The sequence below is a fragment of the Macaca nemestrina genome, chromosome 1 (assembly GCF_043159975.1).
Source record: "Macaca nemestrina isolate mMacNem1 chromosome 1, mMacNem.hap1, whole genome shotgun sequence".
Lineage (NCBI taxonomy): Eukaryota > Metazoa > Chordata > Mammalia > Primates > Cercopithecidae > Macaca > Macaca nemestrina.
The window spans coordinates 140,929,179-140,940,960 of NC_092125.1; the positions used below are offsets into that span (position 1 = coordinate 140,929,179).

The 11,782-nt window shown below is 43.0% G+C and overlaps 1 long non-coding RNA gene across 1 annotated transcript in view; it reads left to right on the forward strand.

Annotated features, from left to right (window-relative positions):
* LOC139358471 (uncharacterized) overlaps positions 1 to 11,782 on the forward strand; it is a 100,962-nt gene that overhangs the window by 20,468 nt on the left and 68,712 nt on the right. The gene's annotated exons all lie outside the window — the stretch shown is intronic.

Genomic DNA, 11,782 nt, shown 5'->3' on the forward strand with positions numbered 1-11,782 from the left:
TATGTCAGCTGCTGGGGACAAGCAGGTATGAGATAGCATCATCCTTGCCTTTGTAGAGCTCACAGTTGAGCTGGAACCACATGGCAGGGAAGTATCTGTTATAGTCACAGAGGTGACAGGGCCTGGAAATGTAAGCTTGACCACCTAAATAGGGTCTCTTAGAGAGTCTCGCATTTTAAAATCCAAGCCTCCTCTCCAGGTGTAACAGGGGCCCTTTCATGGAATTGTGGGACACACACCTTCCTTGGTGGAGACAGGAAAGGCTGGGCTGCCAGCCTGCTGGGCGAGGGGTGGGGTGGGGGCAAGGAAGAGGAGAAGGAGGAGGAGGAGCTGCTGCTGCTGCTTTGGGGGTGGGTGGTTGGACAGGCAGCCCTGGAGGTGCTTCCCATCTGGTGTTGGCAAAAACTCACCACCTTTGGCAGAGACAAACTGATGCCTCCATAGCTCAGAGTTTATGGGATACTTTACTTGTTAACTGAGGCATTTATAGACTGTTAGGTGTTGCCATATCTGCCAGGGATGGTAAATGTGACAAGGACCTGTTCCAGTTCCAAGCCCACTGACTCACCAGTCACCTTGACATTGAGCAGGTCAGTGATCACACTGAACCTCTCCTGGGAGGCAATAAAGTGAATGTCTGGGTCCAGGAATAAAACTTGGAGAAAGGGCTCTATGCCAGTCAGCTTGATAGGAAGCCTATGATACACCTCTCTGGGGATTAAGTAGAGGGTAGGTACAAGGTTCTCTCATCTGGGCTTTCCAGATCTACTACATCCAGGCTCTTCCCATCTCACCCTATCCTATCATCTTGCTCAGCAACCAATACCCACACCAAGCTAGCAGGCAGGTTCTCAAGATCCTTCAAACACATGGAAGCTCATTCCCACCTCATTGATGTTGTTTAAGATCAGATCCCTACTGTTTCACTTTTCTTCAGCTATAGTTAGCTCATCTCTCAAGCCCAGCTCTCCTTCTGCCTCCCCCAGAAAGCATTCCTTAACTTCCACAGCACACACTGACCTTTCTTCTCTGGATCACCCCATTTTAGTAATGATTCATTAATGGACTCCTTGATTAATTCAGTCAATGCATGGCAAGCCTTACCTGTTCTATATGAAAAAATGCTTCCAAAATGTATCCACTTCTCTCCATCCTCACTGCTTCCACCCTAGACACCTCTTGCTTGGATTATTAAAAACCCTTGTAGCTGGTCTCTCTACTCTCACTTTGCCTGTCTCCAACCCCTGCATACTCCATGCACTATCCAGCGGTCTTTTATGAAGGTAAATTAGCTCCTGTCACTCCCCTGCTTACAGTCATCTAGTAGCCTCCCAAAGTCCTCACCACAGCCCACAAGTCTCTGCTAATCTAGCACTTGGCTGTATTCCCAGCCTCTTCTCATTCCATCATTCCTCTTGCTCATTCTGCTTCAGGTACCTCAGCTTTCTCTCAGTTCTTCCAAAAGGTCAGACCATTACTATTGCCTTAGGGCTTTTGCACGTACGGACCTTCTACCTAGAATGGTCTCAGCTCCTCAATGTTTGCCTTCTCCTCATCACTCTGCTCTCTGCTCTCAAATGTCACCTCATCAGAAGGTTTTCCTTGAGCATCCATCTAAAGTAGCTCTTGCCCTCTTCAAGTCACATTTTATATCATTATACTATTTCCTTTTATGTCTTAGTCTGTTTTGTGTTGCTATAACAGAACAAGACAGACTATGATTTATAAAAAAAAAAAAATTTTATTTCTCACCATTCTGGAGGCTGGGAAATCCAATATCAAGGTGCTGGCATCTGATGAGGGCCTTCATGCTATATTATTCCATGGTGGAAGGGAGAAGGGCAAACCAGTGTTTGAGACAGAGAGAAAAAAGGGGCCAAGCTCCCATGATAACCTCTTCTGTGATAATGGCATTAATCCATTCATGAAGGCAGAGCCCTCATAATGCCATCATTTCTTAAAGGTCTCACCTCTCAATACTGACATAATGGCAATTAAGTTTCAACATGAGTTTTGGTTTTGCTGGTTTTTTTTTTTTTTTTTTTTTTTGACAGAGTCTTGCTCTGTCACTCAGACTGGAGTGCAGTGGCTCAATCTTGGCTCACTACGACCTCCACCTCTGGGTTCAAGTGATTCTCCTGCCTCAGCCTCCTGAGTGGCTGGGACTACAGGCGTGTGCCATCATGCCCAACTAATTTTGTATTTTTAGTAGAGATGGGGGTTTCACCATGGTGGCCAGGCTGGTCTCAAACAACTGAGCTCAAGTGATGCCCCCACCTTGGCCTCTCACAGTGCCGGGATTACAGGTATAAGCCACTGCACTGGGGCTCAACATGAGTTTTCAAGGGAACATTCAACCATAGAACTTTATATCAATAATATTTTTTGAACTTGTAGTTCCTTGTATTGTGTGCTTTTCACCACTAGAGAGGAAGCACCTCCAGACAGAAACAATGTCTTTTCACTGCTATATCCTCAGTGTTTAGAATAATGCTTAACATATGAACAAAATCAATAAATATTGACTAATCATTTGTTAAATGGTTATTAAATGCCTTCTATGTGTGAAGCCCTGAAAATCAGTAATTACTACAACTGATTAGAGATACAAATGCCTATCCTGGAACATGGTTTCTCAAAGGTTGTCCACAGAACTCTGGTGGTCTGTCAAGGAGTTTGCAACTGGTTTGATAGTTTCAGAGTAAAGACCAGTGAAACAGTTTTGTTCATATACACTTAACTGTTTAAAATATAAGATTAAGGACTAGGTGCAGTGGCTCACGCCTGTAATCCCAGCACTTTGGGAGGCTGAGGCAGTGGATCACCTGAGGTCAGAAGTTTGAGACCAGCCTGGCCAACATGGTGAAACCCCGTCTCTACTAAAAATACAAAAATTAGCCGAGTGTGTTGGTGCACACCTGTAGTCCCAGCTACTCAGGAGGCTAAGGCAGGAGAATTGCTTGAACCCAGGAGGCACAGTTGCAGTGAGCTGAGATCATGCCACTGCACTCCAGCCTGGGCAACAGAGCAAGACTCTGTCTCAATAAATAAATAAATAAATAAAAATATAAGATTAAGATTTTCTGGCTGGGCGCGGTGGCTCACACCTGTAATCCCAGCACTTTGGGAGGCCTAGGCAGGCAGATCACTTGAGATCAGGAGTACAAGACCAGCCTGGCCAACATGGTAAAACCTTGTCTCTACTAAACTAGAAAAATTAGCCAGGGATGGTGGTGCATGCCTGTAGTCCCAGGTACTCGGGAGGCTGAGGCAGGAGAATTGCTTGAACCCAGGAGGTGGAGGTTACAGTGAGCTGAGATTATGCCACTGTACTCCGGCCTGGGTGACAGAGCAAGATTCTGTCTCATTAAAAGAAGATAAAGAGAAAAAGATTACAACTATCATAGAACTTTTATTATTTTATTAATAATTGTTTCATGATATTTACTGCAAGGACTGTATTGGCTAGTTCATCATAGCTAATTTCAGTTATCAATTATAGTTTATTTTGAATATGCTTCACATTATGAGTGTTAAAATATTAGTCATAAAAATCTATTTTTTTGAGAGAGGGTCTCTATCTGTCACCCAGGTGAGTATGCAGTGATATGATCATGGCTCACTGTAGCCTCAACCTCCCAGGCTCAAGTAATCCTCCCACCTCAGTGTCCTGAATAGCTGGGGCCACAGGCATGAGGCACTATGCCTGGCTAATTTTTTTTTTTTTTTTTTGAGACAGAGTCTTGCTCTTGTGGCCCGGGCTGGAGTGCAATGGCGCAATCTCCGCTAACTGCAACCTCCGCCTCCTAGGTTCAAGCAATTCTCCTGCCCCAGCCTCCCAAGTAGCTGGGATTACAGGCGCCTGCCACTACGCCTGGCTAATTTTTTGTATTTTTAGTAGAGACGGGATTTCGCCATGTTGGTCAGACTGGTCTCAAACTCCTGACCGCAGGTGATCCACCTGCCTTGGCCTCCCTAAGTGCTGGGATTACAGGCGTGAGCTACTGCACCCAGCTGGCTGGCTAATTAAAAATTTTTGTGTGTGTGTGGAGATGGGCTCTTGCTATGTTGCCTAGGCTGGTCTCAAACTCCTGGACTCAAGTGATCCTCCTGCCTCAGCCTCCGAAAGTGCTGGGATTACAAGCGTGAGCCACTGCATCCAGACAAAGTCTACATTTTTGTTGTTACTATTGTGTTGCATTATTTCTCATGATTCAAAAATAGTTCATCAAAGAGTAAAATTAATGATGAAGAATAATGTTGTCAATAGTGCAATAGAGAATAATGTTGTAATGTAAATACTTAATAGGATTACACTATGAATATACACCATGAATCTTTATGAGCTAGGACAACATAATCAGCAGGAGTGTTGATTTTGCACAGTAGCTGAAAAAGAGGAGTTCAAATAGGAAATACAGTGCTGAATATCTGAAAATTGGACTTTATTGGGTTATGAATGGTCCGTAAGGATATTGTTTCTTGTGACGCTTTGTCCGATAGTGGCAAAGGTCATCAAAATTAAAAAAAACATGGTTACTTCTCTGGTAAATGAATGGACATTTTCCAGAGTATGTGAGGATATGGATTAATTTGTTAATAAAGGTAGAGCAGAGACCAAAATTACAGAGGTATTAATTAAAGTTGTATTTAGAGCAAAAACATATACAAGTCATACTACTGTAAGGATGCTTGAATATCAGCTTAAGTTAAACTAATGACAAGCATAGGGCTTGGAGAGAAGGCAGAACAAACCTGGCATAGTTCTTTTATCAAAAGATCCTGTTGAAAGTAAGTGAAGAAAACAACTGCATGTGGAACTGACTTATGGCTCAAGCCAATCCTTATCAAGATGACCACAGACTCCTTGGCAAAAAGTTGAAAACAATTTTTTTTTTTTTTTAATGAGATGGAGTTTTGCTCTTGTTACCCAGGCTGGAGTACAATGGTGCGACCTTGGCTTACTGCAACCTCTGCCTCCCAGGTACAAGCGATTCTCGTCTCAGCCTCCCAAGTAGCTCGAATTACAAGCATGCACCACCATGCCTGGCTAATTTTTGGTATTTAGTAGAGATGGGGTTTCACCATGTAAGTCAGGCTGGTTGCGAACTTCTGACCTCAGGTGATCCACCTGCCTTGGCCTCCCAAAGTGCTGGGATTACAGGTGTGTGCCACCACGCCTGGTGAAAACGATCCTGTTCCTCTGTTTTGGAATAATTACTAATTTGAAACTATTATGTCTTATGTTTATAATTTTAAAAATTGAAGTAGGCTGGGTGCAGTGGCTCATGTCTGTAATCTCAGCATTTTGGGAGGCTGAGGTTAGGGGATCCCTTGAGCCCAGGAGTTCAAGACCAGCCTGGGCAAAAAAGTGAGACCCTATCTCTACAAGAAATACAAAAAATTAGCCAGGCCTGGTGGTGCACACCTGTAGTACCAGCTACTCAGTAGGCTGAACTGGGAGGATGGCTTGAGCCCTGGGAAGTTGAGGCTGCAGTGAGCTGTGATTGCATCATTGCACTCCAATTTGGTGACAGAGTAAGACCCTGTCTCAAAAAAAAAAAAAAAAAGAAGTAGATTTCCATTTATATGTGGTAGATTTAACACATATGTTTGTTCCATACTACCTCCCAAAATTTGTTGGTAATTTTTTTTTTTTTTGAGATGGAATCTCGTTCTGTCACCCAGGCTGGAGTGCAGTGGGGTGATTTTGACTTATTATAACCTCTGCCTCCTGGGTTCAAGCAATTCTTGTGCCTCAGCCTCCTGAATAGCTGGGACCACAGACACATGCCACCAGGCCCAGCTAATTTTTGTATTTTTAGTAGAGTTGAGGTTTTGCCATGTTGGCCAGGCTGGTCTTGAATTCCTGACCTCAAGTGATCCACCCACCTCAGCCTGCCAAAGTAAATAAGTTTTTAAAAAGCATAAATGACTTTTGTCTTTAATCCATGATGAAGTATTAGGGACAATATTTATCCTGTCAATGTAAACAAGAAGAAACTGGGCAAGATGTATGAAACAGCTGTTTTCTGATATTGAATTAGAGGTAGCACAGGATTGTGATTCTTGAGAAAGGAGAAACAAATCAAGTGAGCTCTATTATCATCTAGGTTTTTTTTTTTTTTTTTTTTTTTTTTTTTTTTTTTTTTTGAGACGGAGTCTTGCTCTGTCACCCAGGCTGGAGTGCAGTGGCCGGATCTCAGCTCACTGCAAGCTCCTCCTCTCGGGTTCACGCCATTCTCCTGCCTCAGCCTCCCGAGTAGCTGGGACTACAGGCACCCGCCACTTCGCCCGGCTAGTTTTTTGTATTTTTTAGTAGAGACGGGGTTTCACCGTATTAGCCAGGATGGTCTCGATCTCCTGACCTCATGATCCGCCCGTCTCGGCCTCCCAAAGTGCTGGGATTACAGGCTTGAGCCACCGCGCCCGGCCTATCATCTAGGTTTTTACCTGGAGGCACATTTCAGACCATGGAGCAAGGAGAGAGATCCTAAGCAGAGCAAAATCCTCTCACTGAGTTGAAGAGAGAGACTGAGAGAGAGAGAGAGGCAGAGAGAGAGAGACAGAGATATTGGAATAGTTCAGGGAGGGTGAGGCAGCTGAAAGTTGGGAAGAAATTCAGCTAAGGGGGTGTTATGCAGAAGTGCTCCAGAAATCTGCACTGGGGTCTCATTAAATTTTTTTTTTTTTTTTTTTTTTTTGAGATGGAGTCTCACTCTGTCACCCAGACTGATGTGCAGTGGTGTCATCTCAGCTCACTGCAATCTCTGCCCCCCTGGTTCAAGCAATTCTCCTGCCTCAGCCTCCCAAGTAGCTGGGATTACAGGTGCCCACCACCATGCCTAGACAACTTTTGTATTTTTAGCAGAGATGGCATTTCACTATGCTGGCCAGGCTGGTCTAGAACTCCTGACCTTGTGATCTGCCCACCTCAGCCCCACAAAGTGCTAGGATTAGAGTTGTGAGCCACCATGCTCAACCTTGTTAAGCATTTTCTGAATGTTAAGAAATAATACTGGCTGGGCACGGTGGCTCATGCCTGTAATCCCAGCACTTTGGGAGGCTGAGGTAGGTGACTCACTGGATCCCAGGAGTTCAAGACCAGCCTGGGCAACATAGCAAGACCCCATCTCTCCAAAAACTACAAAAAATAACTCAGAGATGGTGGCACACACCTGTAGTCCCAGCTACTTGGGAGGCTGAAGTGGGAGGATCACCTGAACCCAGGAGGCAGATGTTGCAGTAAGCCAAGATCATGCCACTGCACTCTACCCTGGGCAACAGGGTAAAACCCTGTCTCAAAAAAAGAAAAAGAAAAAAAATAATACTAAGACATGCTGGTGAAAAATTTTCTAAATTTGATGAGAATGCTAATGCAAAAATTCAAGAAACTCAATGAACCCCACGCAGGATAAACCTACACACATACAAACTCACACCAAAGCATATAATCAATTTGCTGAAAAACAACTGATAAAGAGAAAAATTTTAAAAGCAGCCAGAGGAAGAAAAGATACAATATATACAGAGAAACCAAGATAAGAATTACTGCACACTCATTGTCTAAAGCTATGCAAGCCAGAAGACAATGGAATGGTATCTTTGAAGTGCCAAAAGGATTAAAAAAAAAAAAAAAAAAAAAAAAAAGGACAATTTGAAAACAAGTGAAAATATCCTTCAAAAATGAAGGCAAAATAAAGTCTTTTTTTTCTTTTTTTTTTTTTTTGACAGAATCTGTTGCCCAGGCTGGAGTGCAATGGCATGATCTTGGCTCACTGCAACCTCTGCCTCCCAGGTTCAAGCAATTATCCTGCCTTAGCCTCCCGAGTAGCTGGGATCACAGGCACCCACCACCATGCCTGGCTAATTTTTGTATTTTTAGTAGAGATGGGATTTCACCATGGCCAGACTGGTCTTGAACTCAACCTCAAGTGATCCACCCATCTTGGCCCCCCAAAATGCTGGGATTACAGGCATGAGCTACCACACCTGGCTCTTTTCTTTTGAGACTGATCAAGAGAAAAGAAGACGTGAATTACCAGTATCTGGGAAAAAAGATAACACTGCCAGATGCGGTGGTGCATGCCTATAGTCCCAGCTATCCAGGAGGCTGAGGTGGGAGCACTGCTTAGCCCAGGAGTTCTTGGCTGTAATATGCATGCCAGTCAGGTGTCTGCACTATGTTTGGCATCAGTATAGTGACCTCCTGCGAGCGTGGGACCACCAGGTTGCCTAAGGAGGGGTGAACTATCCCAGGCTGGAAATGAAGCAGGTAAAAACTCCTGTGCTAGTTAGCAGTGGGATTGTGCCTGTGAATAGTCACTGCACTCCAACCTGGGCAACACAGTGAGACCCCGTCTCTTAAAAAAAAAAAAAAGAGAAAACACTACTAAGATTCTACATTAATTAAGGGGATAGTAAGAGGATATTATGAATGACTATGCAAATACATTTGAAAACATAGATGAAATGGAAGAATTCATTGGAAGAAACATGTTTCCAACAATGACTCAAGAAAAAAAATTCCTAAATATACATATTTTAATGAAAATATTTAAAGTCATAATTACAATTTGCTCATAAGGGGAATTCACAGGCCAAGATGATGTCACTGGTGAATTGTATCAAACATCTAAGGAAGAAATAATAGAATCCTTCATCCATGCAGAAGTTTCAGAAAATATAATTGGGCAGTACACTTTCCAACTCATTTTATTAGGCCAGTATTACTTTAATTTCAAAACCAGACAAAGACATTACAGGAAAAATTACAAACCAATATCCTTCAAACATAGGCAAAATCCTGAACAGACTAAACATAAATAACAGCAATTTACAAAGAGGAAAATCCATCATGATCAGTGGGTCTTATCCCAGGAATGCAAGGTTAATTTAACATTTAAAATACCAATGAGTATAATTATACAACCTTAGCAGAAATAAGGAGGAAAAAACACTTGGATCATCTCTATAGATGCATTAGAAGCCTTTGGCAAAATTCAACACTCATTTATGATTTAAAATGACAAAAACCTTTTAGCAAACTATGAATACCAGGGAACATCTTCAACCTGAGAAAGGGTCTCTAGGAAAACTTAGAGCTGACATTGTACTTAATGGCGAAAGACTGAGTACTTTCCCTCTAAAATTAGGAACAAGGGGAGGATGTGTGCTTTCACCACTTATATCCAATATTGTTCTGAAGGTCCTAACCAGGGCAGTAAGGCAAGATATTTAGGTTGGCAAAGAACAAGTACAATAATCTTTATTTGCTGATGACATGATCGTGTATATAGAAAGTCCTAAGAATTCTACAAAAAAGGTACTAGAACTTAGTAGGGAAAGTATTGTCTTTCTAAAAATGGTCCTTATTCCATAGATATTTTTACCTTTATTGCCAACATGAGTAGCTGGCTTTCTTGGGGTGTTACTTTCCACAAAAAAGTCAAGGTGTTAATCACAAGGAGAGCAAAGTATGCGTGTTTGCTGGTTTTATTGAATTGATCTTTACAGAAGTGAGTTAGAAAGGTCTTCAGTAATAGCTTTCTCTCTGATATGGTCTGGTTCTGTGTCCCCACCCAAATCTCATCTTGAATTGTAATCCGAATTGTGATCCCCACGTGTTAGGGGAGGGACCTCGTGGGAGGTGACTGGATCATGGGGGTGGTTCTCCCATGCTGTTCTCGTGATAGTGAGTTCTCATGAGACCTGTTGGCTTTATAGGGACTTTGCCCCACTTTACTCTGCACTTCTCCTTCCTGCCGCCCTGTGAAGAAGGTGCCTTTCTTTCCTTTGCCTCCTGCTATGATTGTAAGTTTCCTGAGGCTTTCCCAGCCATGTGGAACTGTGAGTCAATTAAAACTCTTTCCTTTATAAATTACCCAGTCTGGGGTATTTCCTTATAGCAATGTAAGAACAGACTAATACACTCTCCCATTTGGTAAATTTTCCTTCTCTGCCCTAGAGGATTTCCCAGAGAAACTCCTAAAGCAACAGAGTTCTTTTTCCAAACGCTGAGCTAAAGGGCTGCTTGGTGGGTTCACGGTCTCTCAAACTAAAACTAAGTGTGAAGGCTCCAAACAAAAAAAATTCTGGACCTTAAAACCAACTTGTGGCTGGCCACAGTGGTAAGCTCAGCACTTTGGGAGGCAAAGGTGAGAGGACTGCTTGAGGCAAGGAGTAACATAGTGCTTGAGACCTGGGTAACTGAGTGAGACCCTGTCTCTACAAAATATAAAATTAAAAAAAAAAATTAGCTGGGTATGGTGGTGCGTGCCTATAGTCCCAGATACTCTGGAGGTTGAGGTGGGAGGATTGCTTGAGGCCAGGAGTTTGAGGCTATAGTGAGCTATGACTGCCACCATGCTCCAGCCTGGGTGACAGTGAGACCCTGTCTCAAAAAACGCCACAAAACAAAACCAAGGTGTACTCTGACGCCAACCAGGATCCCCTCCGCAAACTCAGCTCTCCCTCTGGCGGTGACCCTTGTTTTTCAAAGGAAGCCGGGGTGAAGGGGAGGGAATCTCAGTTTAGCTCATTCACACAGGGTGGCCTCCCTAATCCCAAGTGGGTTTTGATTGAGTCCTGTTTTAGCTCCCTCTCTCCAGAGCTCACTGGGCTTTTTGTTGCTTAGATTAGCCATAGACAAGGAGTTTGAGACCTGGGTTTTAGCAACTGCTCTGCTAAAACTGGCTGATCTTGTGGAAGATAAGCCTTATTGAGTCTTAGTTTGTGCTTTTTTTAAAGTGAGAGATTTAGACAGACTAGTGATTTTCAAACTCTTTTTCCTAGTAGCAAGACTCTTTGTACGAAGAAAATCTTATCTGGATGCCCAACCCAGACAAGAGAGGTTACAGCCATTCTGGGTGACTTTGAAGGTGGACTGTCTTTTCTCCCATTGTGGCCATAGTGAAAGTGACTCTGTCTAAAATTTGGTGTCTTTATTTTTTTCCCCCAAAGATGGATAATGTGTTAATGGGACGATGTGAGAAGGATAAGAGGTAAGGATTTGGGAGTGAGCAAGGTGACAGATCATAGGCTATGAAAAAATGAAGATGGGTATTACAGAAGATATTACTAAATTGCTTCTCTGAAAAGTCTTATAAATTAATGACATGAAATTACATTAAATTATATGTGTGTCAACTTCCAAAACATTACAGTACCTGAAGTGGACACTGCCTTGGCTGTATGACTCCAGTAAGGTAGGGGTCAGGTGGGCATCCAGGGGACTGGCTTTTCCTGCTCATCTAAATGAGAAGTTTTCACTGTTGCTAAAACTTATTGCTATCTTATTTCTGTCACAAGTCCTTATGAGCTTGGTTGGGTGAAGGGTCACCCAGAAAATAACCAGCTTCCACTTTCTTTAATTATGCAAACTAGAGCTAGGTGACTGAGAACTTGCTTTTGGTCTGTAAGACATAGGGAGTTTTGCAGGCCCCAAGGGAGTTCAGAATTTCCTGAACATGTTGCAGGGCGGCTGGATGGCTTTCTTCTGAAGTCATGCAATATTGTCCTTCACTTTGGTTATGACTACAGAGGTGCAGGGAAGCAAAATGAAAACTATCACCTTGAAGCAGGCTTTTCTTCATAGGCCCCAGAGGTGAGGCCAGCTCATTTAAAGGGAATGGCTGTGCTGCTGCTTTCATCTAAAGGTATTTTGATCCAATTCCACCTCCCAGCTCCTTTACTGGTAATGTTTTCCAAAACATAGTATTTTTGCTGAGGGAAGGACAGGCAAAGGCCTGAAAATTTAGAGAGTAGAAAACTAGCTGGCTTT